This window comes from Chiloscyllium punctatum, chromosome 46 (assembly GCF_047496795.1).
Source record: "Chiloscyllium punctatum isolate Juve2018m chromosome 46, sChiPun1.3, whole genome shotgun sequence".
In the NCBI taxonomy this organism is placed as follows: Eukaryota; Metazoa; Chordata; class Chondrichthyes; order Orectolobiformes; family Hemiscylliidae; genus Chiloscyllium; species Chiloscyllium punctatum.
The window spans coordinates 40,582,753-40,608,259 of NC_092784.1; the positions used below are offsets into that span (position 1 = coordinate 40,582,753).

Below are 25,507 nucleotides of genomic sequence, written 5' to 3' on the forward strand. Positions count from 1 at the left end.
GCCTTCCCAGCATTCCCAGGTGAGACCGGGGACCCAGGTTCTCTTTATCCATCCCACATTCAGACACCTCACTAACAAAGTGAGCATTGCCCTGTTGCTTAGTTACAATCTGGGACATAAAGAGCAGCTAGTTATTGCTATCAACAAACCAACATCATCACCATGGGAACAAACCCTCCCTTTTCAATTAGGGACAGCAGAGACTGCCCATTGGCCCAGCTCCTTGCAGTTAAATCCTATCTCCCATTTCCCTTCAGACTTTCCCTTCCCTCGACTCAGTCAACAACAACTTGCAGCTGTGCAGCACCTTTAGCACAAGGAAGCCTCCCTTAGGCCCTGTGCTGGCACAAGATAAAACAAAGATGCAATGAGACTGTGGGACCGTTTTCCCCACACCCCTGGAGTCAAGACAACAGAGTGTGCAACCAACCCATGGCAGAGTGCATACAAACGCGACACACGAGGGAGCAGGATCAGAGGGATGCAGATACTGGAAGGGGTTACAGAAACAGGGAGCAGTGTAGGGCATACACTGAAATGTATAGGGGAAATGGGCCACTCGACCCCACAAGTCCGCTCTGCCATTCAATATGATCACAGTTGGACTGGAGGAAGTGACAGAAATAGGGAGGGGTGTGGGGCTGGAGGAGGTTAGAGGTAGGGAGGGGTGAGGTATTTGGAGGTGGTGACAGATAGGAAAGTGTGGAGGAAGAGATGACAGAAATAGGGACGGGAGTAGGGGCTGGCGGAAGTGACAGGGATAGGGAGGAGTGTAGGAGCTAGACCGTGATGTGGGAGCAGTGGTGAAAACAGGTACAGAAGGATTTGAAAACCAGGATGACGTGAACACCTCTCCCTAACCTCCTGTTCAGTCCCTGCCTTGCTTGAGCTCTCTCTCCGTGATCAATCCTGAAGGTCACAGTTTAACACAATGACGCAGTGAAACCTAACTTTGGGGTCAGGCCCAGTAAGTGACAGTGTGCGAGGTGGGTCAGGCAAACAGTCACGGGGAGAGTCATGGAGATGTACAGCATGGAAACAGACCCTTCGGTCCAACCCGTCCATGCCGACCAGATATCACAACCCAATCTAGTCCCACCTGCCAGCACCTGCGCCCATATCCCTCCAAACCCTTCCTATTCATATACCCATCCAAATGTCACAAACGTTGCAATTGTACCAGCCTCCACCACTTCCTCTGGCAGCACATTCCATATCCGCATCACCCTCTGCGTGAAAAAGTTGCCCCTTAGGTCTCTTTTATATCTTTCCCCTCTCACCCTAAACCTTATGCCTTCTAGTTCTGGACTCCCTGACCCCAGGGAAAAGACTTTGCCTATTTACCCTATCCATGCCCCTCAATTTTGTAAACCCCTAAACTTCAGCCTCTCCTTATAGCTGAAATCCTCCAACCCTGACAACGTCCTTTTAAATCTTTTCTGAACCATTTCAAGTTTCACAACATTTTTCCGATAGGAAGGAGACCAGAATTGCACGCAATATTCCAATAGTGCCTTAACCAATGTCCTATACAGCTGCAACATGACCTCCCGACTCCTGTACTCAATACTCTGACCAATAAAGGAAAGCATACCGAATGCCTTCTTCACTATCCTATCTACCTGCGACTCCTCTTTCAAGGAGCTATGAATCTGCACTCCAAGGTCTCTTTGTTCAGCAACACTCCCTCAGACCTTACCATTAAGTGTATAAGTCCTGCTAAGATTTGTTTTCCCGAAATGCAGCACCTCGCATTTACCGGAATTAAACTCCATCTGCCACGTCTCAGCCCATTGGCCCATCTGGTCAAGATCCTGTTGTAATCTGAGGTAACCCTCTTCGCTGTCCACAACACCTCCAATTTTGGTGTCATCTGCAAACTTACTAACTGTACTTCTTATGCTCGCATCCAAATCATTTATGTAAATAACAAAAAGTAGAGGGCCCAGCACCAATCCTTGTGGCACTCCACTGGTCACAGGCCCCCAGTCTGAAAAACAACCCTCCACCACCACCCTCTGTCTTCTACCTTTGAGCCAGTTCTGTATCCAAATGGCTAGTTCTCCCTGTATTCCATGAGATCTAACCTTGCTAACCAGTCTCCCATGGGGAACCTTGTCGAATGCCTTACTGAAGTCCATACAGATCACATCTACCACTCTGCCCTCATAAATCTTCTTTGTTATTTCTTTAAAAACTCAATCAAGTTTGTGAGACATGATTTCCCACGCACAAAGCCATGTTGACTATCCCGAATCAGACAATGATGCTGCTGTCTGCGGGATCCTGCTGTGCAGACGCTTTAATAGATTGCCTGCAATAGAGCTAATGTCTAGTTCTTCAGAAGGGCTCTGTTCTGAACTTCAGTTAGAGAATCACTGGGTTTTCCAGTATAGAAACAGACCATTCGGTCCAACCAGTCTGTGCCAACCAGCTACCTTGAATTAATCTAGTCACATTTGCCAACATTCCTCTGAACCATATTCCCATCTAGATGTCTTTTAAATGTTGTAATGGTACCAGCCTCCACCACGTCCTCTGGCAGCTCACTCCATACTCACATCACCCTCTGCGTGAAAAGGTAACCCCTCAGGTCTCTATGATATCTTTCCCCTCTTACCTTAGTTCTGGATTACCCCCAACCCGGGGAAAATACCTTGACTATTCAACCTATCCATGCCCCTCATGATTTTATAAACCTCTAGCAGGTCATCCCTCAGCCTCTGACGCTCCAGGGAAAAAAGCCCCAGCCTATTCAGTCTCCTCCTGTATCTCAAACCCCCCAACCCCGGCAATAGCCTTGTAAATCTTTTCTCAACTGTTTCAAGTTTCACAACATTTTTCCTTTGGAAGAGTCATCTCGGATTCAAAATGTGAACTCTCTTTTTCTCTCTCCACTGATTCCACCACACTTGTTGAGTTTCCCCAGAGCTCTCTGGGGATTTCCACCCTCTGCAGTATTTACTTGAACGTGTAATCTGCGTGGGGAGTGAGGAGCTTTGGAGACCTGAGGCAGGAGCTATGGCTTCCAGTCCCACTCTTGGGCTGAAATGGTCAAGAAAGGTATCGTGGCTAAGTCAGATAACAGCCTGCTAATCCTTCGCTCACATCCCAAAGGCAGGTGGCCTTGAGTGGGAGAGGTTCCGAGCCGGGTAACACCAGGGAGCAAATGTTGGAGCCTCCCCAATCACAATCCATAGCTCCTAGCTATAAGCAGCTTGTGAAAGTACACAGTAACCCTAGCACCACCACTATCTGGGGGCTGCTCATTGGACTGGACAGTCAAGATGGGCGAGATGGTGCCAAGACCCTGGGGTTCAATCCCTGATCACAGTGAGAGTATAAGCTCAGGATCAGGCCAAGTTGGGCCTTCCTATCAGCACTCCTCCCAACGCCCATCAGATGAGGCCCTTAGCCAGTCAGCCCATCTGGGACAGGTGTGAAAGAGGGTCTCGGACACTATTTCTAAGGAACATGTGAATCCTCCTCAGGGTCCTGACCAACCTTGTTCCCCATCCCACCCAAGCAAGAACTACTAACTATGCGGTTACCACCCCCACCACCACAGTGTGGCCATTTACAAACCCACCTTACAATTTCATCACCCAGTCCTTTTTAAAGTCTGGGAGAAAGTGGGGACTGCAGATGCTGGAGATCAGAGTAGAGAGTGTGGCGCTGGAAAAGAACAGCAGGTCAGGCAGTATGTCAGGAGGAGAATCGACATTTTGGGCATAAGCACTTCACCAGAAAGATGAAGGGCTGATGAAGATCTTATGCCCGAAATGTTGATTCTCCTGCTCCTCGGATGCTGTGCTTTTTCCAACGCCACACTCAACCCTTTTCAAAGTCGGTCTTCCTCGGAGATCCTTCATTTTCTTCCTGTTTCCCATTTGCTATTGTCCAGAAATTGGCAGCAATTCCTGCAGCTACCACTGCACTTCAAGAGGCAAATCGACAGGCAGGCGCTGGGGAAGGTTTGAGATTTCAGAGGTGCTATACAAATGCAAGCCGGACTTTCTGCTTCGCAGGAAAGATCGCTATCTGGAAGCTCTTCATTTGCTCAGAGTCCGAGAGACGGACAAGAAAAAAAAACAATGGAATCATTCAAGGAACAGCCAGAGGATCCACAGGTGGTAAACAAAACAAACCAGCATCAAACATATCTGGGGAACAGACTGGATTGGGTTAACAGGGATAAACAAGGGGAGGGAGGAGGGAGAGAAATACGGAGGCACGAAAGAGGGGGGATCAGCAACAGAGCTGCAGAAAACAGCCAGGTATCAAGCAATGGTAATAAACCCCACATCCAGTTTAATGAGGCTCAGTGCTTCACTGCAATCCACACACAACAGGAGCTGCCTCAGTGGGGACAGAGAAGGGAGAGGCAGGCAGAGGATAGGCACAGACGGAGGGAGAGAGAGAGAGACAGGGACAGGGTGGTGGGGGGGGGGGTGGAGAGGGGGACACAGATCGAGGGGGAAAGACAGGCAGAGAGAGAGGGAGGGAGGGAGGAAGGAAGGATGTGTAGGGGGACAGAGAGGGGGCCGTAGAAAGATGAGGGCATAGATTGGGGGTGGGGGGTGGAGGCAAAGAGAGGGGGGGGGGGGGCGTGGGGCAGCAAAGAGAGAGAAAGGAGGAAACAGCGAGTAAAAAGTTGGCTGCAGAGAGATGGGGGTATGGGGTAAAGTGGTGTGGAAGGAGGACAGTATGAGGTGGGCGCAAAGCAAGAGAGGGAGGGAGTGGATTCGATTCCAGCCTTGGGTGACTGACTGTGTGGAGTTTGCACTTTCTCCCAGTGTCTGCGAGGGTTTCCTCCGGGTGCTCCAGTTTCCTCCCACAGTCCAAAAATGTGCAGGTTAGGTGGATTGGCCGTGCTAAATTGCCCATAGTGTTAGGTGCATTAGTCAGGGGTAAATATAGGTGTGGGAATGAGTCTGAGTGGGTTACACTTCGGAGGGTCGGTATGGATTTGTTGAGCCAAAGGGCCTGTTTCCACACTGTAGGTAATCTAATCTATCCATACCAAGAGAGGGAAAGCAGGCAGGGCTCTGGAGAGATGCAGACTGATCCCACCTTTAGTAGCATCATTACAGCTCTTTCTGAATAAAGTTGGTGATTGCTGATAGGGGTCTGTGCGCGGGGTTTTCGGGGATGGGTGGGGGATGCTGTGTGGGCATCTTCTCCTGGGTCAGCATGTGTTTAAACTGTAACTGCCCATCACAGTTCTGCAATCAATCAGTGAGAGTTTGCGGGGTGTGGTGGGGTGCAGATCTGTATTCATAAAGAACCTTTTACAACCTCCTTTTGAAACTGGGGAGTGAAGGGGAATAAATATTGACCACACAACACCAATGTTAACTTCTCCCTTCACGCTGTAAATTAATGTACTGGGACCTCGGTTTAACGAATCAGTGGAGAGATTACCTCCAAAACGCCCTATGGGTGGTGTTTCACGGTTTTCTGCGTCTCAGCCCACACAGCCTGTACCACAGAGTTGTGTTCAGATTGAGTTCAATATCTGGAAATTTGTTAGTAAACTGTGCACCCCAGTGTGATAGCTCAGACTTATGCATCCTGGTTTCTAAATATTTACTTGTTCAGGGATGTTACAACACTTCTGGAGCAGGTGGGAGTTATGCCCACACCTCTTCACTCAGATAGGGACACTACCATAGCACAAGAGTCTGGTTTTAATGCTCAAATTACAGGTACATAATCTAAAAATAGTTAACTGTCCAGTTAGTAAACAGGCTGACCTAACTGCTGACTGCATAAAGAGCAAGGCGGAGAACATTCGTATGAGCATGCCACATGCTGTGATGCCATTGAGCTACCTCGAGATCTGTGCAACAAAACAACATTCCCCCTTTCTTGCCCCCAAATTTGAAATGGTCTGATAAACATTAACAAGGATGCACAACAGTTACATCACCTTCAGACATTTGCAGAACACTTTCACGAATGTACAATACAATTAGATTTCTCCTCAATACAGTGATCACCACTTTTTTGTGTGACTTCACGCTGTGGTATGCTTATAAAATCCCTACAGTGTGAAAACAGGTCATTTGGCCCAAGTCCACACCGCCCCTCCGAAGATTGAGAATGTGTATCAGGTATAAGCAGGCAGGGAAAGAGTTAAGTTCTGAGTTTTGTGAAACAAGAGGTTCAGCTGAACATGACTCAGATCAGATAAAAACTTGCAGTTAACAATGGGGTGCTGTAGGCAAGGATAATGGATTAACAAGATGGAAAAGCATTTATTATATAGAGCCATGTAACAAAGATGAGGTAGCATTCAGATTAACAAGGTGAAAAGTATTCATTATGTGAAGCCAGTTATTCATTGTGCAACAGCAAATGGCTTAATATTTACTGTTGATGCTCGCTGATTGTAACAGTCACCCAATTAATATGTATGTTGAATTATCTGGATGCTCCTCCCTGTAAAATGACTATATAATTCATTGAGAAACTGCTGTTTCAGAGAAGACCATGAACTCATGTCTCTGCTCACATGGGCGATCGTTCTCTTTCCCTCCAGGACCTGGATCAAAGATGAAGGATGTAAAACTACACTGTCTCTGAGCATTTTACTTCAACTGTGGGGGGTGGGAAGCAGGATAACAACATTGTAATTATTTGTTTGGATCATGCTGACTGTGGCAATCAGACGGTGTCGGTGGCCACCCGGAACAGCAGTGTCTCAAGACCGACAGGCCCACAAGATTTTAAACCTTGGTCCCTCTCAATATTCCTGTGTGCCAGAGACGGTCCCTTCATTCAATCGCTCTCTAGCCTTTGGATTCCTTGAACAGTAATTAGTTCAAAAAAAGTAAATAGTTCAAAAGCCCTTCCTGAAGAAGGGCTTATGCCCGAAACGTCGATTCTCCTTCTCCTTGGATGCTGCCTGACCTGCTGCGCTTTTCCAGCAACACATTTTCAGCAGTAATTAGTTCAGTCAAGAGATCCAGTTTAGCAGGCACGCTGACAGGCAGAGGTTCAAGTCCTCTGCGCTGCACAGGGTGGGAGGCTATGATTGAGGTTCGTGTCCTCTGCATAGTAATGGGGTTAGAGTCCCCTGGGGTGGGTTTGTTTGAGGTTCAAGTCTTCTGCGTGGGACTGGGGTTCGAGTCCCCTCCAGTTGGGGGGGGGGGGGGGTGGGGGGGGGGCGGGAAATATGATTGAGGTTCGAGTCCTCTGGGGATGTAATTGTGATTTGAGTCTACTGGGTGGGTTGATTTGAGGTTCAAGCTTTCGGTGTTTAAATGGGATTCGAGCACCCATGAGGAGTAAAGTGAGAAAGGGGTTAAAGTCCCCTAGTGGTGAAATTTGAGGCTCTGAGTGTCTTTGTTCTGGGGGAAAGTGTGTGGCTTGGATTGCAGCACCATGTGGTCCGCTGCGAGGGCTTCCGCTTTTGACAAGTGTAATTTCAGTGAGAGGATGTTAAAAGAAAGTGAGAAAACACTGAAATTAAGGTATTAATACTTGGGCTGAAATTTCAATATAAATTGTGCCATGCTGAGAGTGTTTGATGTTTAAATATTTGGTTTGTTAAAATCCTGGTTCAGAAAATCCTTTTAAGTAACTGCTTTGTCTTGTTTGAATTAGGATATCAATTCAATATGTTTTGTAGGCTGGATAGTGGGACAGATTTTATTTTTACATTGAAATTGTACATTATGTCCTTTTTAAAATTATCAAACTTGTAACCTTAAAACAAATTTATTGAGTGCCTTGACTCCCTTGATATGTTTGAAATTCTACAATGCCTGTTTAAAAAACGTTGGATCAGTGATCATGCTTTAGCCAGATAAGAGTACATTGTATTAAAATATCTTTGCTGCTGTGTTTTTAATGCAGAATGTTCACAAAAAGAAGGGTGCATTTTTAGTTTGATGTTTTGTTAAGATTTTCTAGACAATATTAGAACAGGAGACTGAGCTGCTTAAATTCTGTTAATTATTGTTACAACTTAATTGGCCCCCTCATATTGCAAATACAAAGAATGTTGATCTCTACCAAAATTGCCACCGTAATTTCGACTATTTTATTTGGGAAGTTTCATTTGGAGAAAATATTTTTAAAATATTCAGCATTTGTTTCCCACAAATATTTGAGATTTAAATCTGAAGTGAAACTGACTCTTCAGTTGCTAAAGCACAGGAAACACTTACGTTTTCTTGCTGTTTCAGATTTTGGAAATATTTTCCTGATAGCTTGCACACTAGCCAATATCAATTTGTTAAAGGAAAATAATTTTTGAATAACTCTGAAAGGGATCCTCAAGGATTTGATTTTGACCATTGATTGTTGTTTATAATTGACAGAATTGTTTTTGACAGTACAATTTTCAAGTTTATTTACAAGATAAAGACATAAATAGTGAACAGAGTAACAGACTTCAAGAATTCAATTGGTGTTGAAATAGACAGACACAATTTAGAGTCGTTAAATGTGTGACTGTCTTCATACTGATAACCAACTTGGCAAGGAAGGGACGAGAGAAGAAATGCAAAGATACTTTCAGGAACTAACATCCTCTCTTGAGTTTCTCCATTCACAGGTAAAGCACGCCTTCAGACCACCGCCCACCCCTCCGCAACCAGACCCAATGGATTCAATCAGCTCCCCAGTCTCGAGCACAAATAGGGAAGAAACTAATAACAGTGAAGAGGAGACTGGTATGCTTCTTGTCAGTGACCTTCCTGTGGACATTAAACCCCGTGAGCCTTACCTTGTCTATTGATCATTTAAGGGATAGGATAGCTCACTGATCAAACTAACATCACAACAGCCAGTTGGCTTTGTTACATTTAACAGCAGAGCAGGAGCAGACGCAGCATAGAATGCTGTGTCCACCTAGGCTGCTGCTGAACCTGCAGCTGCTGCACTTCATGCTCAGTTGCACTGGTATCCTCCACCTGAAGCATCTCTGCAAGGACAGCAGTCTCATCTGTTTTGTGAAGTATTTAACTACCTTTATCCAAAAATATCAGTTTTCTCAGAGGAATGATGCAAAAACAGACTAAATTTGTTTTCAGGTTGGACTTTACTAAAGGAGATTTTGGAAAATGGTTCATTTCCACTCGATTTGGAGGGGACGGAGTGACCATTAAGGACTGTGGACTTAAGAACTTTACTGGTGATTCTTCCACCACCACCCCCCCCCAAATGAGGATTCTTCAAATTCTAATTACTGTCACAGACTAGTAATTTTTGTTATTATAATCATTGTATGCTGTGTGTCAATAACTTGCTTAAATACTGGCTGTCAGAGTCTTATGAAAGCTGGTAGTGCCATTGCGGTGGTTATCATGAAATTATAAAAGGAGAGAATGAGAATGTGTATCGGGTATAAGCAGGCAGAGAAAGAGCTAAGTTCTGAGTTTTGTAAAACAAGAGGTTCAGCTGAGCATGACTCAGATCAGATTTTAAAAACTTGTAGTAATAATGGGGTGCTGCAGGCAAGGGTAATGGGTTAACAAGGTTGAAAAGCATTCATTATGTAGAGCCATGTAACAAAGATGAGGTAGCATTCAGTTTATGATGTCAGTTTAGCAAGGTGAAAAGTATTCATTATGTGATGCCAGTTATTCATGGTGCAACAGCAGATGGCTTAATATTTACTGTTGATGCTCGCTGATTGTAACAGTCATCCAAATAATATGTATGTTGCGTTATCTGGATGCTCCTCCCTGTAAGATGACGATATAGTTCATTGAGAAACTGTTGTTCCAGAGAAGACCATGAACTCATGTCTCTGTGCACATGGATGATCGTTCTCTCTCCCTCCAGGGCCCAGAATAAAGATGAAGGAAGTAAAACCATACTGGTCTCTGAACGTTTTGCTTTGAATGGGGCTGGGGGTGGGGGGGGGGGGGGGGGAGGGGGGAGCGGAACAGGACAACAATATTGGCGTAAATCGACAGGACTTTCTCGTGTGATTTCATGCTGTGTTGTGCTCATAGAATCCCTACAGTGTGAGAACAGACCATTTGGCCCAACAAGTCCACATCAACCCTATACCCATTTTCCCTGACTAATGCACCTAACCTACACATCCCTGGACACTATGGGCAATTTAGCATGGCCAATTCACCTAACCTGCACATCTTTGAGATTGTGGGAGGAAACTGGAACACCCGTTGGAAACTCTGCAGACACGGGGAGAGGGTGCAAACTGCACACAGAGGTTGTCTGAGGTTGAACATAGAACAATACAGCGCAGTACAGGCCCTTTGGCCCTCGATGTTGCACCGATCCAAGCCCACCTAACCTACACGAGCCCACTATCCTCCATATGCCTATCCAATGCCCATTTAAATGCTCATAAAGAGGGAGAGTCCACCACTGCTACTGTCAGGGCATTCCATGAACTCACAACTCGCTGAGTAAAGAATCTACCCCTAACATCTGTCCTATACCTACCACCCCTTAATTTAAAGCTATGCCCCCTCGTAATAGCTGACTCCATACGTGGAAAAAGGTTCTCATGGTCAACCCTATCTAAATCCCTAGTCATCTTGTACACCTCTATCAAGTCACCCCTAAACCTTCTTTTCTCCAATGAAAACAGCCCCAAGTGCCTCAGCCTTTCCTCATACGATCTTCCTACCATACCAGGCAACATCCTGGTAAACCTCTTCTGCACCCGTTCCAGTGCCTCCACATCCTTCCTATAGTATGGCGACCAAAACTGCACACAATACTCCAGATGCGGCCGCACCAGAGTCTTATACAACTGCAACATGACCTCAGGACTCCGGAACTCAATTCCTCTACCAATAAAAGCCAGTACACCGTATGCCTTCTTCACCGCACTATTTACCTGGGTGGCAACTTTCAGAGATCTGTGTACATGGACACCAAGATCCCTCTGCTCATCCACACTACCAAGTATCCGACCATTAGCCCAGTACCCCATCTTTTTGTTACTCATACCAAAGTGAATCACCTCACACTTACCCACATTGAACTCCATTTGCCACCTTTCTGCCCAGCTCTGCAGCTTATCTATATCCTGCTGTAACCTGACACATCCTTCCTCACTGTCAACATCTCCACCGACTTTCGTATCATCCGCAAACTTGCTCACCCAACCTTCTAGCCCCTCCTCCAGGTCATTTATAAAAATGACAAACAGCAATGGTCCCAAAACAGATCCTTGCGGAACACCGCTAGTAACTGCAAAAATCGAACCTAGGTCCCTGGCACTGTAAGGGAGCAGTGCTAACCACTGAGCTGGCCCATTGCATGCTGTACATCATACAGGACATCCCCAGGTTACAAACGTACTTACAAACCGACCTCAAGCTTCTCATTTTTCAAAGTTATTCTTAAAAGTCCAGAGTTATGTACAATGTTCCATCCTAACGAACAGGCAGACTAATTGGCCCGGATCTGTTCTGACTTACACACAAATTCAGCTTACAAAGAATGGAAAAAAAAATGGAACTCATTCCTTACCTGGGGACTTACTGTATAACACACGTGGTCTGGTTGTCTGATAAGGCAGATCAGAAGGTGGTCAAACTATCAGCTGATGACAACCTTGGGTTTTGCGACTAGACATCTAACTAAGTGGAGCATATCCAGAGAGCTCCATCCAACATGATGGAGATCAACTTGGAGGCGATTTCTGAACTTGAAATATTAACTTATAATGGGACAGCATGGTGACTGTACCACCACTGCTGGCAGTGCATTCCATGCACCTGCCACTGTGTGTAAAGAACTGACCTCTGACGTCTCCCCAAAACCTTCCTCTAAGCACCTTAAATTTATGCCCCTTTGCAATAGTCATTTCTGCACTGGGAAAATGTCTCTGATTATTCATTTTCTATGCCTGTACACCTCGATCAAGTCACCTCTCACCCTTCTTCACTCCAATAGGAAAAGCCCTAGCTCCCTCAACTTTTCTTGGTAAAACATGGTAGTCCAGGTAGCATCCTGCTCAATCTCCTCTGCACCCTCTCTAAAGCTTCCACATCCTTCCTATAATCAGGTGACCAGAACTGAACAAAATATTCTAAGTGTGGTCTAACCAGGGCTCGAAAGAGCGGCAGCATAACCTCACGGTTCTGAAATTCAATCCTCCTGCTAATGAACGTCAACACACCATACACCCTAACAACCCGGATGTTAACTTTGAGGGATCTATGGACATTAATCCCAAGATCTCTCTGTTTCTCCACACTGTCAAGATTCCTGCCTTTAACCCGGTCTTTTGCATTCAAATTAGAGCTTCCAAAATATGAGTCACTTCGCCAGGTTGAACTCCATCTGCCACTTATCAGCCCAGTTCTGCATCCTGTCAATATTTCATTGCAACCTATAATCTTACATTCTGAATGAGCCTACCATGGGGAACCTGAACAAAAGCCTTGCTAAAGTCCACATCCACCACATTCACTGCTCTACCTTCAATGTGTTTTGTCATATCGTCAAGAATTCAATCAGGCTTGTGAGGCATGACCTGCCCTTCACAAAGCCATGTTGACTGTCAAACTATGGCTTTCCAAGTAACCATAAATCCTGTCTCTCAGAATCCTCTTCAATAATTTGCCTACGACAAACCCAAAACTGATTGGTCTGTAATTTGCAGGATTATCCCTATTTCTTGAACAAGGGAAAACCATTTGCCACCCTCCAATCATCTGGTACTACTCCAACGGGCAGTGAGGATGAAAAGATCATTGCCAAAGTTGCAGCAATCTCTTCCCTCACTTCTTATAGGAAACTTGGGTATATCCCTTCTGGCCCAGGGGATTTCCTATCCTCAGTGTTTTTCAAAATTTCCAGCACATCCTCCTTCTTAACAAGCTGTTTGAGCATATCAGCCTGTTTCACACTGTCCTCACAAACAAGATCCCTCTCACTAGTGGATACTGAAGCAAAAAAAAATTAAGGACCTCCTCCAACTACAGGCACAAGTTCCCTCCACTATCCCTGATGAGCCCTACCTCATTTTGGCCATCCTCTTGTTCACTACATAAGCTTTCAATTCCTTGGGGATTTTTCTTAATCCACCCGCCAAGGTTTCTTCATGCCCCCTTTCTAACTCTTCAGTCCTTCCCTGGCTACTTTGTAACCCTCCAAAGCCCTGTGTGATCCTTGCCACACCAAACTTAAGCAAGCTTCCTTCTTCGGCAACCTTCCTTTCTGCAGCTGTGATACTATCCCCAATTAGCAATGCCAGCCCACACCTGTTACCTCCCTCCTTTTGAAGCATCTAAACCCCAGAACATCCAACAACCATTTCTGCCCCTGTGACAGCCAAGACTCCATAATGGCCACAACATCGTAGCTCTAAGTACTGATCCATGGTCCAAGTATAACACCCTTATTCCCGATACTTCTCATTTTAAAATAGATACACTTCATCCCATCACACTGACTGCGACATTGCCCTATCAACTATCTATCCTTCCTCACAGACTCTTTGCATTCTTTATCTGGCTGTACACTAGCTACCCCATCCTCTGATCCATAGGTCTCGTTCCCTCTGCCAAACTAGTTTAAACCCTCCCAAAGAGCTCTAGCAAACCTCCCACCTATGATATTGGTACCCCACCAGTTCAGGTGCAACTGTCCTCCTTATACAGGACCCACTTTCCCCAGAAGGTATCCCAGTGACCCACATATCTGAAGCCCTCCCTCCTACACCTATCCTGCAGCTGCATGTTCATCTGCACTTGATTTCTGTTCCTAGCCTCACCAGCCCATGGCACTGTAGGCAATCCTGAGATTACTACTCTGGTAGTCCTGCTTTTTAGCTTCCAACCTAACTCCCTATATTCATTTTTCAAATCCTCATTCATTTTCCTAACTAGGTCATTGGTACCAATGTGTACCATGACTTCTGGCTGCTCTCCTTCCCCCTCAACAATCCTGTAGACTCGATCAGAGACATCCCTGAGCCTGGTACCCGGGAGACAACACAGCATCCATGAATCTCATTCGCATCCACAGAATCTCCTGTCTGTTTCTCTCACCATTGAATCTCCTATCACTATCACTCTCCTATTCTCCCCCTTCCCTTCTGAGCCAGAGGCATGCTCAGTGCCACCGACCTGGCTGCTGAGGCTGAGACTTTCACCAGTGGTTCGTACCCCACTACCAGTATCCAAAATAGCACTGTCTACCCATTCCCTTTCCCTCTCCCTCTCCTAATGGTAACCCAGCCATCTTTATCCACTAACGCAGGTGTGACTACCTCCTTCTAACTCCCCTCTTTCACTCCCACAGCCTCCCGAATGATCCAAAGTTCATCCAGCCATTCTTTGCCATTGTTAAAAAGCACAAAAGGAATCGGTGATGTAGTGTAAGGTTTCACTTATTTCCGCTTCTGTTCTCCTTTGTGTTTACTTTTTTTTTCTCCTTGTTACAGCTTTAAAAATATTTCATTGCCATTTAGAATGTCACAGGTTTGTGTCTGACAGGGGCGTCTGCATCAAAAACAAAGCTGTGACATCATGCACAACGTTTGTGGCCATTTGAGAGAGGTAATCCAGCGGAATTGACTTGCATAAGGCCCTTTTCTAAACATTTCAACCTTTTCCTCTGCATTTTTTCTATATTTGGTTCTGAACACCCTTTGTTAGGGTGGAGCTGTCCTTTCAGCACCTTTTAATAAGTGCCTGTCACTTTTTAAAATAAAGAGGGCATACTTACAAAATGCTGCTTGCTTCAGTATAACTATAGACTTGGCTATTAATAAGAACTTCAACTCTGAACTCAGACAGGTGATAGGTGACGGTCAGAAAAATATGTTCAAAACTGCCATTTCATGCCATTACCATCTTTTAGTACCTATGTCCCACTCAAGACATAATGTGATGTTCTATACATTCACTCATGTAACATATACCACAAGGAGCTGAAATGCTATGGAGTCAGATATCTGGAGGTTTACTAACAACAATATACACTAATATGTGTATTATATGCACAGATTACAGACAGATATGGTCAGATTACAGTTGGAATACCTACATAGCTTACTGATTGGCCAGCAATCCCGTTGCTGACTGAACAAATGGAGACTGAGACAGCTAGATGGTCTGAGGAGAAACAAAGGGATAGTGGCTGAGATATTTGCTACAACACTGTGCTCCCTCAGTACTGCTGTGGACTTTTCAACCCAGATTATAAAATTGTCAAGTCTCTGGAGTGAGATTCAAATCCACAGTTCTCCGACTCCTGACATGACAATCATACCCACAGAGCCCCAGCTAAGACCCGAGTGCAGGATTTAATGGATATTTGTAAAAGATGCCAAGATAGGAACAGAAGTAAGCCATTCAGCCCACTGTGCCATTTAAAGAGATTGATCTGTGGCCTAACTCCATATACCTGCCTTTGTCCCAAATTTCCTCTTTGGATTTAAAATTAGCTAAATAATTTTTTGAGCAATCTGTGGAAGAGAGTTCCAGACCTCTACCACCCTTTGTGTAGAAGTACTTCCTAACATCTCTCCTGAACCTAATTCTCACAGACTAGTCTAAATTATGGAAGCTCATTTCCTCCTGTAAAAGCCATCTTACCAGCCCAACACTGGAAATCCAGCTGTCAGTTACTGGAGCAGGGGCGAGACCTGATCTACCTGGAGCTTCACCCCAGTAATTGTAACCTAACTGGACCAATGGCCAACATTTCTTCTTTGGTGCATCTTGTGCTGGGCTTGATGGGAGATACCTTCACTTCAGAAGCCGAAGCTTCAAGCTGATCTTGCTGCTTGCCCTCCTGTGGTATTGCTCAAAAAGGAGCTCTAATGTTCTCGGAGCTAACAGTCACCCCTCCATCAACATCAGTGAAACTGGATGACAGCTCACTGCTTTTTGTGAATTTCTTCCATGCAGAAATTGGCTGCCTTTTTATTCATTTGTGGGATATGGGTGGCACTGGCTGGGACAACATGTATTTCCCATCCGTAGTTGCCCCTTGAGAAGGTGATGGTGAGCTGCCTTTGGATTAGATTAGATTACTTAGTGTAGAAACAGGCCCTTCGGCCCAACAAGTCCACACCGACCCTCCCAGCCAGACCCATTCTCCTACACCTAACACTACAGGCAATTTAGCATGGCCAATTCACCTAACCTGAACATTTTTGGACTGTGGGAGGAAACCGGAGCACCCAGAGAAAACCTACGCAAACACAGGGAGAATGTCTATGTCGAGTTTGCACAGTCACCTGAGGCAGGAATTGAACCCTGGCGCTGTGAAGCAGCAATGCTAACCACTGTGCCACCATGCCTTCTTGAACTGCTGCAGTCTGCCTGCTGTGGGTAAACCCACAATACCCTTAGGGAGGGAATTCCAGGATTTTGACCCAGGAACAGCAAAGATTTCCAAATCAGGACGGGGAGTGTCTTGGTTGGGGAGCTTGCAGGAGGTGGCGTTCCCACGTATCTACTGCCCTTGTCCCTGTAGATGGAATTAGTTAAGGATTCGGTTGGTGCCGTGAAAGGATCTTCGGTGAATTTCTGCAGTGCACCTTGTAAATGGTACACACTGCTGCTACCTGAGTATTGATGGTGGAAAGAGTGTGGATGGTTGTAGATGTGGTGCCAATCAAGAGGCTGTTTTGTCCTGGATGACGTCAAGCTTTTTGAGTATTGTTGGAGCTTTCATTTATCTGAAGGCTTCAAACAGTTCCATGGGGATGACGCTCTTGGGGACATTTTGGGAATGGGAAACGCAAGCTCTGTGTTTACAAAGACCTCCAGCTGACAGCAAGTGAGAAAGAGGATTGAAGACCAACGTGAGAGTAGGGAAAAGGTGCTGAAGTAATATAAAGAGCTGGCAGACCCTGGATTGAGGGAATTTGACCAAACACTAGGGAGTTGATGGATAGGAGTTGTTGGTCAATTCACCAAGCCAGGTGATTTTTCTTTGCAGAAGTTTTGCCTCCCTATTGGGTGACATCTTCAGTGCTGTGTAGCCTCCAGACGAGGCGCTGTTATTGTGATTGGCCCACGGTTCTATTTCTGGTTTTGTACTGTCGTGGACTGTACATGGGGTCTATTTCAACATGCTTGTTTATGGCCCCAGTGAATGAATACCTGAGCTTGACTTTGCTTTGCCTGTCCCAGTATTGTAACATTGTCCCAGGTGAATTGGTATCGTTCGTTGTCAGTGTATGTTGACGTGAGGGAGAACTGGCCATGTCATTTTATTGCAAGCTGATGCTCATGCATTCTGGAGCCGTGTTTCCTGCCCATTTGTCCTTTGTAATGCTTCTCACAGTTGCTACATGGTATATTGCATATAACACTCATCCTGCATGTTGCAGGTATCGGGTCTTTTGTCTTGGATAGTAACTGACAAAAAGTGTGCTGTCGTTATTCCCAGAGGGCACATGAGTTTTGTAGTCAGTTCTGTGACATTTCTAATATAGAGTAGGGTGGTCAATGTGTTGGGACACACTGCGTCTTCTTGGTGTTGTTCGTATCCTTGGCACCAGTGGATGAAGCTATTAGGGTACCCATTATTAACAAAGACTTTGTAGAGGAGTTCTTTTTTGTGGAGCTCTGAGGTGTATCAGTATGTTAGAGCCTATTTAAACAGGGTTTCGACACAGCTCTGTTTGTGGATGTTGGGGTGGTTACTGTTGTAATTAAAAATCTGGTCTGTATACATACTCTTTTTGTATATTATGATAAGGAATTCACCGTTGTTCGTTCGTTCTACCAGTATGTCTAAGAACAGTTTCTTTGGTAAACTTGATCCTGGTGAATATGCTATTAAAAAGATGGTGTGTCCTTTCTAACTTGGACTGTTTAATGATAATGAATGTATCATCCGAGTTTCTGATGGATAGCTGACGATGCACTAACTAGCACAGCTGTCAGAAGATGAACACAAATATGCTGATTAGGACTGGGAATAGGCCATTCAGCCCCCTCAAGTTCATTCTGCCATTCAATACCATCATGGGTGATCTCATTGTAGGTTGATGTCCTGCCTACCCCCTCCCAATAACTGACTGGGTCCCCCACCCTGCTGAGATCATGTTTCAATGAAAATCAAGTCTCATTATTCAAAAATTCTAAAGAATACTACAAAACATCCACATTGATGAACATATACAGAGTAGGAGAAATGATGCGGACAATAGTAACCCTCAGGGAGATGCAATAAAGTTAGACATTTGTATCGAATGGTTTGTTGGGCTGCTTTCCTTTACATTATTAGGATGGTAAGCTGGTGAAACAGACATAGGTAACAATAGGCCATTCGTTACGCACATGGGGCAGGGTATTAATACAGTCATACACCCTTCAGTGCAAAGTATTAAAGAAGTCAGAAGAGGGAGAGAGGGAAGCCAGATTGTTTTATTGCATACAGAGGAGCAAGAGTAGGCCATTCAGCCCATCAAGCCTATTCTGCCATTTAAGACGATCAAAGTCTATCAAAGGTAGCCTTTTACCCATCCAATCCTCAAAACTCTTCAAGCCATTGTTAAATGTTTGATCACCAATCTTTATGCAAAGACTAAGCTTCCACCACCCTCTCAGATTGAAAATTCCGAAAGTCTAACACCCTCTGCATCAACATATTTCTCATCTCGGTTCTAAATGTTTAAAAATGGTGCCCTGGGTTGGAGCGGTCAAAAAGGTACTCAGGCAGTACATTAAAACTCATCCACACAATGAATGTATCACCTGCCAGACCAGCATTTATTGCCCATTCCCAATTGCCCCGAGGGCAGTTAGGTGTTAACCGTATTGCTGTGGGTCTGAAGTCACATGTAGGCCAGACCGGGTAAGAATGGCAGCTACCTTCCCTAAAGAACAACTTGAGTACAGAAACAGACCCTTCGGTCCAACTTACCCATGCTCATGACCAAGCTGGGTTTTTCCCAAAGATCGGTGATTTTGAGGTCATCATTTACTATATTTGGAATTAGAAGTCTAACAAACTTCACCATCTGCCATGGCAGGATTCGAACCCAGATCCCTGGATTAATAATCTAGTGAGAATACCACTAGGCCATCATCACCCTGAGTGACTGGTGCAATTAGAACATTAGGGTTCATTCAAAAGGACAATATTCTCCAAAGATAACACTGTTCATCTGGTCTATTTTGGGATGGCTCAGTTTATGGGCTGGTGGGGGGGGGGGGGGGGGGGCACACATCAGTTGGTGGATGGCAGAGGGGAGTGTGCATGGTGCAAGAAGGACCTAATTGTGTTTAATGCATGATTGGTAATACCAGTGAACATCAGAGGCAGGGGTGGGGGAAGGAAGGAATAAAAAAAAATGGGGGAAAAGGTAAAGGAAATCCAGAGAGAGGTGGAATGAGATCAGCTCCATGGGGGAAATGGGATGGAATTCATGGGAGTTGCAATGAGGATTGCTACTTATACAAATGTCAGTGAGGACTATGCATAGGCTCTAGTTGTGAATAATGACAGCTGATATGAACTATTTAAGAAACAGACTTTTATAACCAGAGGGGACCAGAGGTCATACAATGCAACATATTCAATGCCACTTTGGATGGTTTGAACTTTTGATTTGTTAGGGTGCCTCATTAACAGAGGGGTTTATTTTTTCAGAAGCAGTTTTCCCAGCAGGTTGAAGTTGGTCTGTGAAAGGAAGAAATAGTCAGCAGAAATAGTAAGTACAGGCATATTTGATTTGTTGGTCAGTGCACTGAGTATAGGAGCTGAGGGGTTATGTCGTGGCTGTACAGGACATTGGTTAGGCCACTTTTGGAATACTGCATTCAATTCTAATTTGGGAGATGCCGGTGTTGGACTGGGGTTGTTTACAAAGTTAAAAATCACAACACCAGGTTAAAGTCCAAGAGGTTTATTTGGAAGCACTAGCTTTCAGAGCATTGCTCCTTCAATCGGGTGGTTATGGAGTATAAGACTGTAAGACAAATCTTACGATCTTATACTCCACACGCACCTGAAGGAGCAGGACTCCAAAAGCTAATGCATTCAATTCTGGTCTCCCTGCTATAGGAAAAATGTTGTGAAACTGAAAGGATTCAGAAAAGATTTACAAGGACATTGCCAGGGTTGGAGGGTTTGAGCTAGAGGGAGAGGGTTAAGAGACTGGGGCTATTATCCCTGCAGCATCAGAGGTGAGAGGTGACCTTACAGAGATTTACAGAATATTTGATAGGGTGAATAAACAAGGTCTGTTTCCCATGCTGAACGAGTCCAAGACATAGATTTAAGGTAAGACGGGAAGGATTTTAAAGGGACGTAAGGGCAATTTTTTTCAAGCAGGAATCTCCTGTCCGAAATGTCGATTTTCCTCCTGCTCCTCGGATGCTGCCTGACCTGCTGTGCTTTTCCAGCACCACTCTAACCTAGACTCTGATCTCCAGCATCTGCAGTCCTCACTTTAGCCAGAGGAAGTGGCAGAGGCTGGTACAATTACAACACTTAAAAGGCATCTGGATGGGTATAATCAATAGGAAGAGTTTAGAGGAATATTGGGCAAATGCTGGCAAATGGGACTAGATTAATGTAGGATTATGGTCAAGATGGATCAAGGGGTTTGTTTCTGTGTTGTATGACTCTATGATTCCTGCTTCTTCCTTGCTCCTTCAGATCCACAGTTACCAGATTAACAGAGACAATGTGGCAGATTTGGGTCAAATGTGGCAAAATGGGAGGGACAATTATTTGATTGAAATTATTGAAAAGCTGTTGGTGTTAAAAATTGAAGATTCCTTTAGCTGAATGAAGAAGAAATGCTGTCGGTTGATCCTGTCACTATAGATTCTAGCAGTTTACACTGAGTTTCTACACACTCTGATGTCAATGGCTATGCCACCACTTAGACTCAAAGAAGCAGTTGCAACACTGCTACAGACCTCAATTGCTAAACAAAGGCCGTGATATAGAATGTGAACGGTAATTTGGAAGCTCACTCTTGACAAGGATATGGACTTTTACCATAGAACAAGCACGTTTCAAATCAACTGGTTCCTCCAACAGTACCTGCCAGGTAACAGAACTGGAGCAGATATGATGGACCAAATGGCCTCCCTCTGCTCCATAACAATCTATGGGATTCTCCAAGCCCACAATCTCTCTCAGCTAGAAGGAAAAGGACATCAGGGAACTTTAGAATTCTGCCACCTGCAAGCTCCCCACCAAGACACTCACCTTCCTGACTCAACATATTTCCTCAGCGTCGCTGGGTTAAAATCTTGGAATTCCCTCCCTCACATTGTCCCTACGCTGCAAGGACTGCTGCAATTCAAGGATTCAGCCCACAATCTTGTCAAGGGCAACAGGGATGTGTGATAAAGGCTGGTTCAGCCACATCGCATGAGTGAATATAAGAAACAGGAATGTTCAGTCTTCCAATAATATTTAGCCTCCGAGATGTAACCCTGTCTTTCCAACTCAGAAGAAACAATTACTTTCATAGGATGTGGGCCAGTGCTTGTTGCCCATCCCTAATTACACTTTATCTGAGCATAGCCAAATCGGCCATTTCAGAAGATAGTAAAAAGTCAACCACATTGCTGTAAAGCTAGAGTCGTATGTAGGCCAGACCAGGCAAGGATGGCAGATTTTCGAAAAGGACATTAATTAGTAAGTCAGGGGGGTTTTTAAAATAATGATAGATTCATTATTGAGCCTAGCTATAAATACAAATCTTTTTTTAAATAATTGAAATAGGTTTCAAATTCATGAGTTTCATTTTAAATAATGAACCCACATCCACAGCACTGTCCTAGGCTTTTGGGTCACTAGCCCACACTGCCTCGACGCCACCATCTCCCCATAGCAACTTCCAAATTCTATCAGTTCAAAATTGTCAAGGTCAGTCTCTTGTGTTTTTCCACAGTCTATTTCCAAACACGAACAACTTGGAAGTTGCTTTCTCCAGAGCATTTTGATTTGGTTACCACTTTGGCAGCTTGTACTGAGAGGACTGCTGTTGCAATCGAGATGATAATTTGTCCATGAGGGTGTTGTATGTGTGTGTGTGCGTGCGCGCGCACTGTAACTGGAGAGGAATTTCCCAAATATTTAGCCTGGATTAATAACCCTCACTCCACCCCTACCTATCACATTTTTGGTTGGAAATGGGGACGGCATATTTCAGAACATGCCCACACAGAGTTGTGTGGGACAGAGTAGGTAGAATAAAGGATCGTCATCTGTCAGTCCTTGTTCACACGGCATGGATTCTTTCTCTTTAAAATCTCCTCAGTATGTTGAAAGGCTATGGCATTGGAATTAGGAAGAATGCAGCCCAGAGGGAATTTCCAAGCTTTATGAATGAAGATCTGCGCAGGCAGCCTGCCTGGGAGCAATTAACTCCACTCACACCATGCCCCTGGCTTCAGACCACCACCCTGCATTTTTAAACTGCCTGTTTGTACAGATCCAAAAACATTTAACTAAAAAGAATTAACCCTTGCTGCACTGAAGAATTGCGCAAGACATAGGGAGATAGTGAATGGCAGACAGAAGGGAGAAAGGAATATATAGTGTAGGTAGGTGGAGCAGATAAATTAATTGATTTATTGTTATCACATATTGAGGGACAGTGAAACAATTTTGTTTTGCATGCAATACAGATAGATGCATTAGGATAATAGTGAGGAATAGAATGCAATGACTTAGAGTTGTGTTGATGAATTGTAAGAATAAGGCTGTAGACACCTTGCAAACATGTCACCATGATTACACACTTATTGGCAGAAAGGAGAGTTGCAAATGTTCAGAACGATTTATGGTTACATTCCGTGGCCTTTCTGAAATTGTACACATCACCAAAAAGGCCAACACTACCCTGAAGACCCTCTCAAAATTGACCGGAATGCACTGTGACGGAGCTCAAGCATAGAATCCACAATTCTATCCACAGGGATTCAAATTCCAGCAACAAATTCCAGCTTATGAGAGACAGACAGAGAAACTGAAAATTTGTTTAAAAAGGAAGGACAGAGAAAATATGGGAGTGTGTTGTGCAGAGCACAGCTCACTGCAATAGAGAGAGAAAGAGTTAAAATGAAAACCACTCAGCACTCAACTAAATCACAGACAGCAGAGCCAAAGCGTGCCTTGCTTTATCCTCTCAATCACAGCCACAGGCTAGAAACTGTGGCTGGGTGCCAGAGCTCCTGATGGCCACTCAGGGGCCACTAGTGGGAATGCAGAAGTGTGACAGAGAGATGGAGACAGTCCTCATCCTCATTTCCAAAGTCAGCTTTGTTTGTATCTCATCGCTGCCTCTCCAAGGAGCTCGGAGAGTTCTCAGGCTGCCTATACAGGAGGGCGAGGGATCTCTACACCAATCTAGGATCAAACTATCCCAACAGAAACTTCCCAGCTGCATAGACTCAGCTTACATTTCCCAAATGCCACAAAAATATAAACTGATAGAGTCATGGAGTTGTTCAACACTGAAACAGAGCCTTCGGTCCAACTCGTACATGCCAACCCACATATCCTAAATTAACTAGTCCCATTTGCCAGCATTTGGCCGATGTCCCTCTAAACCCTTCCCATACATATACCCATCCAGAAGCCTTTTAGATGTAATTGTACCCACCTCCACCACTTCCTCTGGGAGCTCATTCCATACACAAACCACCCTCTGCGTGAAAACACTGCCCCTCATGTCCCTTTTAAATCGTTCCCCTCTCACCTTAAACCTATGCCCTCTAGTTTTGGACTCTCTTACCCTAAGGGAAAGACCTTGGCTATTCACCCTATCCATGCCCCTCATGATTTTATAAACCTCTGTAAGATCACCCCTCAGCCTCTGAAACACCAGAGAAAATAGCCTGTTTAGCCTGTTCAACCTCTCCCAATAGTTCAAACCCTCCAACCCTGGCAACATCCTTGTAAATCTTCTCTGAATCTTTTTAAGTTACACAACTTGATATTAAGATCAAGATATTTGCCTATGTGTCAGACATTATAGAGCAGTCAGGTCACCTGCAGGTCAACTAGAATCTGACTGAATTTATGGGCTGAATGGCCTCTCCCTTATTAATATGTCCTTTGCTTCCTGTTTATTGATTATAAATTGGGGCTGTTGGACTCACAGATCTAGTGAATTAAAAGTCACCAGTGAGTTAATCCACAAAAGTAGATGTTTGCCTCTCTCTGTGAGCATTCCATCAACACCTGGGGACAGGATGCAGGAGAGGGAGATGGGGAAATAGATGGAGAGGAGCTAGAGTTAACCCTCCCTCCCCTGGTTGTCAGTTAGAGAGAGAGAAGTCTAATGAGAGATACTGTACAGTCTCTTGAGGAGCCCAGAGATGGAGGCGCCTATTCAACAGTGGGGAAGCTCCAACTACACTCAAACCCTGCATTTCAAAAAGGAATAAACAGGGAGAGGAGTGGAGGGTGTAGGGAAATCTTCAAATCAAACCTCGTTTGCCACGATAGCCAGCCTAGAAATAGAGGGGTTTACTGACCCCCCCCCCACCCCTCTCTTGTTCTTATAGGAGACACTCCTGTGTGGCTAAAATCAGACTGAAACTGACCGGAACTTCACCAGGTAACTGCAGAGACCACTTAAAAAGAGTACAACACGCCCTCGGGGGCTGGTTCCACACAGCTCTCAAGGATTCCGTCTGACACCCTACATTTCTCTCTCCTAAATCCTAAACCCTAAACTCCAGCACCGACGGGTAAAGAGGGGAGAGGAGGGATTGCAATTTAAGAGGTTTCTTTAACACAAAGGCGAGATGCAGAAACAAAAGAGCTGGGAACTAAAGACGGAGATTTTTCACCACGCTTTGGGTGGAGAGAGAGAGAGAAGAGAGAGAGAAAGGTGTGTGGGAGAAATTTACCCCTTGGTCAGTTTTAATCTGGTACATTTCACTGCCTGAAATCAAACCTCGAAAACATTGCTTTTACATCTCGTCGCCTCTCAAAGTAAAAACAGGACCATCATCGTCTTCAGGAACAAAGAGAATCTCTCCCCCCCCCAGTAGAAAAAGTTGCCAAAAGTTGATAAAAAAAAGTTACTCACAAGACTCGCTCCTCCGGCCGCTCGCCCCTGTCTGCAACTCCTGGAGCACAGCTCCCGCCCCATTTGTCTGCTCCATGTCAATCGCAACACCGCAACCAATAGGAAGGCGCCTCATTCGCATGGCAAGTCCTGCCTCTCCATTCCAAGTGCCCTGCCCCTTGGGTTCCCCAGCCACTCACATGTCCTACAACCAACCAGAGGGCAGGCAATGCTGAGCATTCTTCCTTTGGTCATGGGCATCTCATACCCAACCCCCACCAAATACATAGGCGAACTGAGAAGGTGGTGACGACCCCTCCATCAAGAACTGTCCAGTGTAGATTGTCAAATCTGGGCGCATTGTCTCAGTTACATGTTCCAGCAAAGAGCCAGATCCACCGACGTCAAGCCGGTGTTCTTCTCTGACCACTGCCTCCTGCTGGCCGACTGTCACCTACAGGACGAACAGCGGGCGGGCAAGGGAACGTGGAAACTGAACACTAAGCTGTTGACCCCGGGAAACATCGAAGAGCTCAAGAGGGATTA

The 25,507-nt window shown here is 45.1% G+C and overlaps 1 protein-coding gene across 1 annotated transcript in view; it reads right to left on the bottom strand.

The window, feature by feature from the left end:
- The window catches only part of LOC140467965 (lysophosphatidic acid receptor 1-like), a 100,977-nt gene extending 75,927 nt beyond the window's left edge, over window positions 1-25,050 (bottom strand). Inside the window, exon 1 of the mRNA XM_072564059.1 lies at window positions 24,983-25,050. The gene's annotated coding sequence lies outside the window, so the exon portion shown is untranslated. The remainder of the gene's footprint in view (window positions 1-24,982) is intronic.
- Window positions 25,051-25,507: the final 457 nt, after the last annotated feature.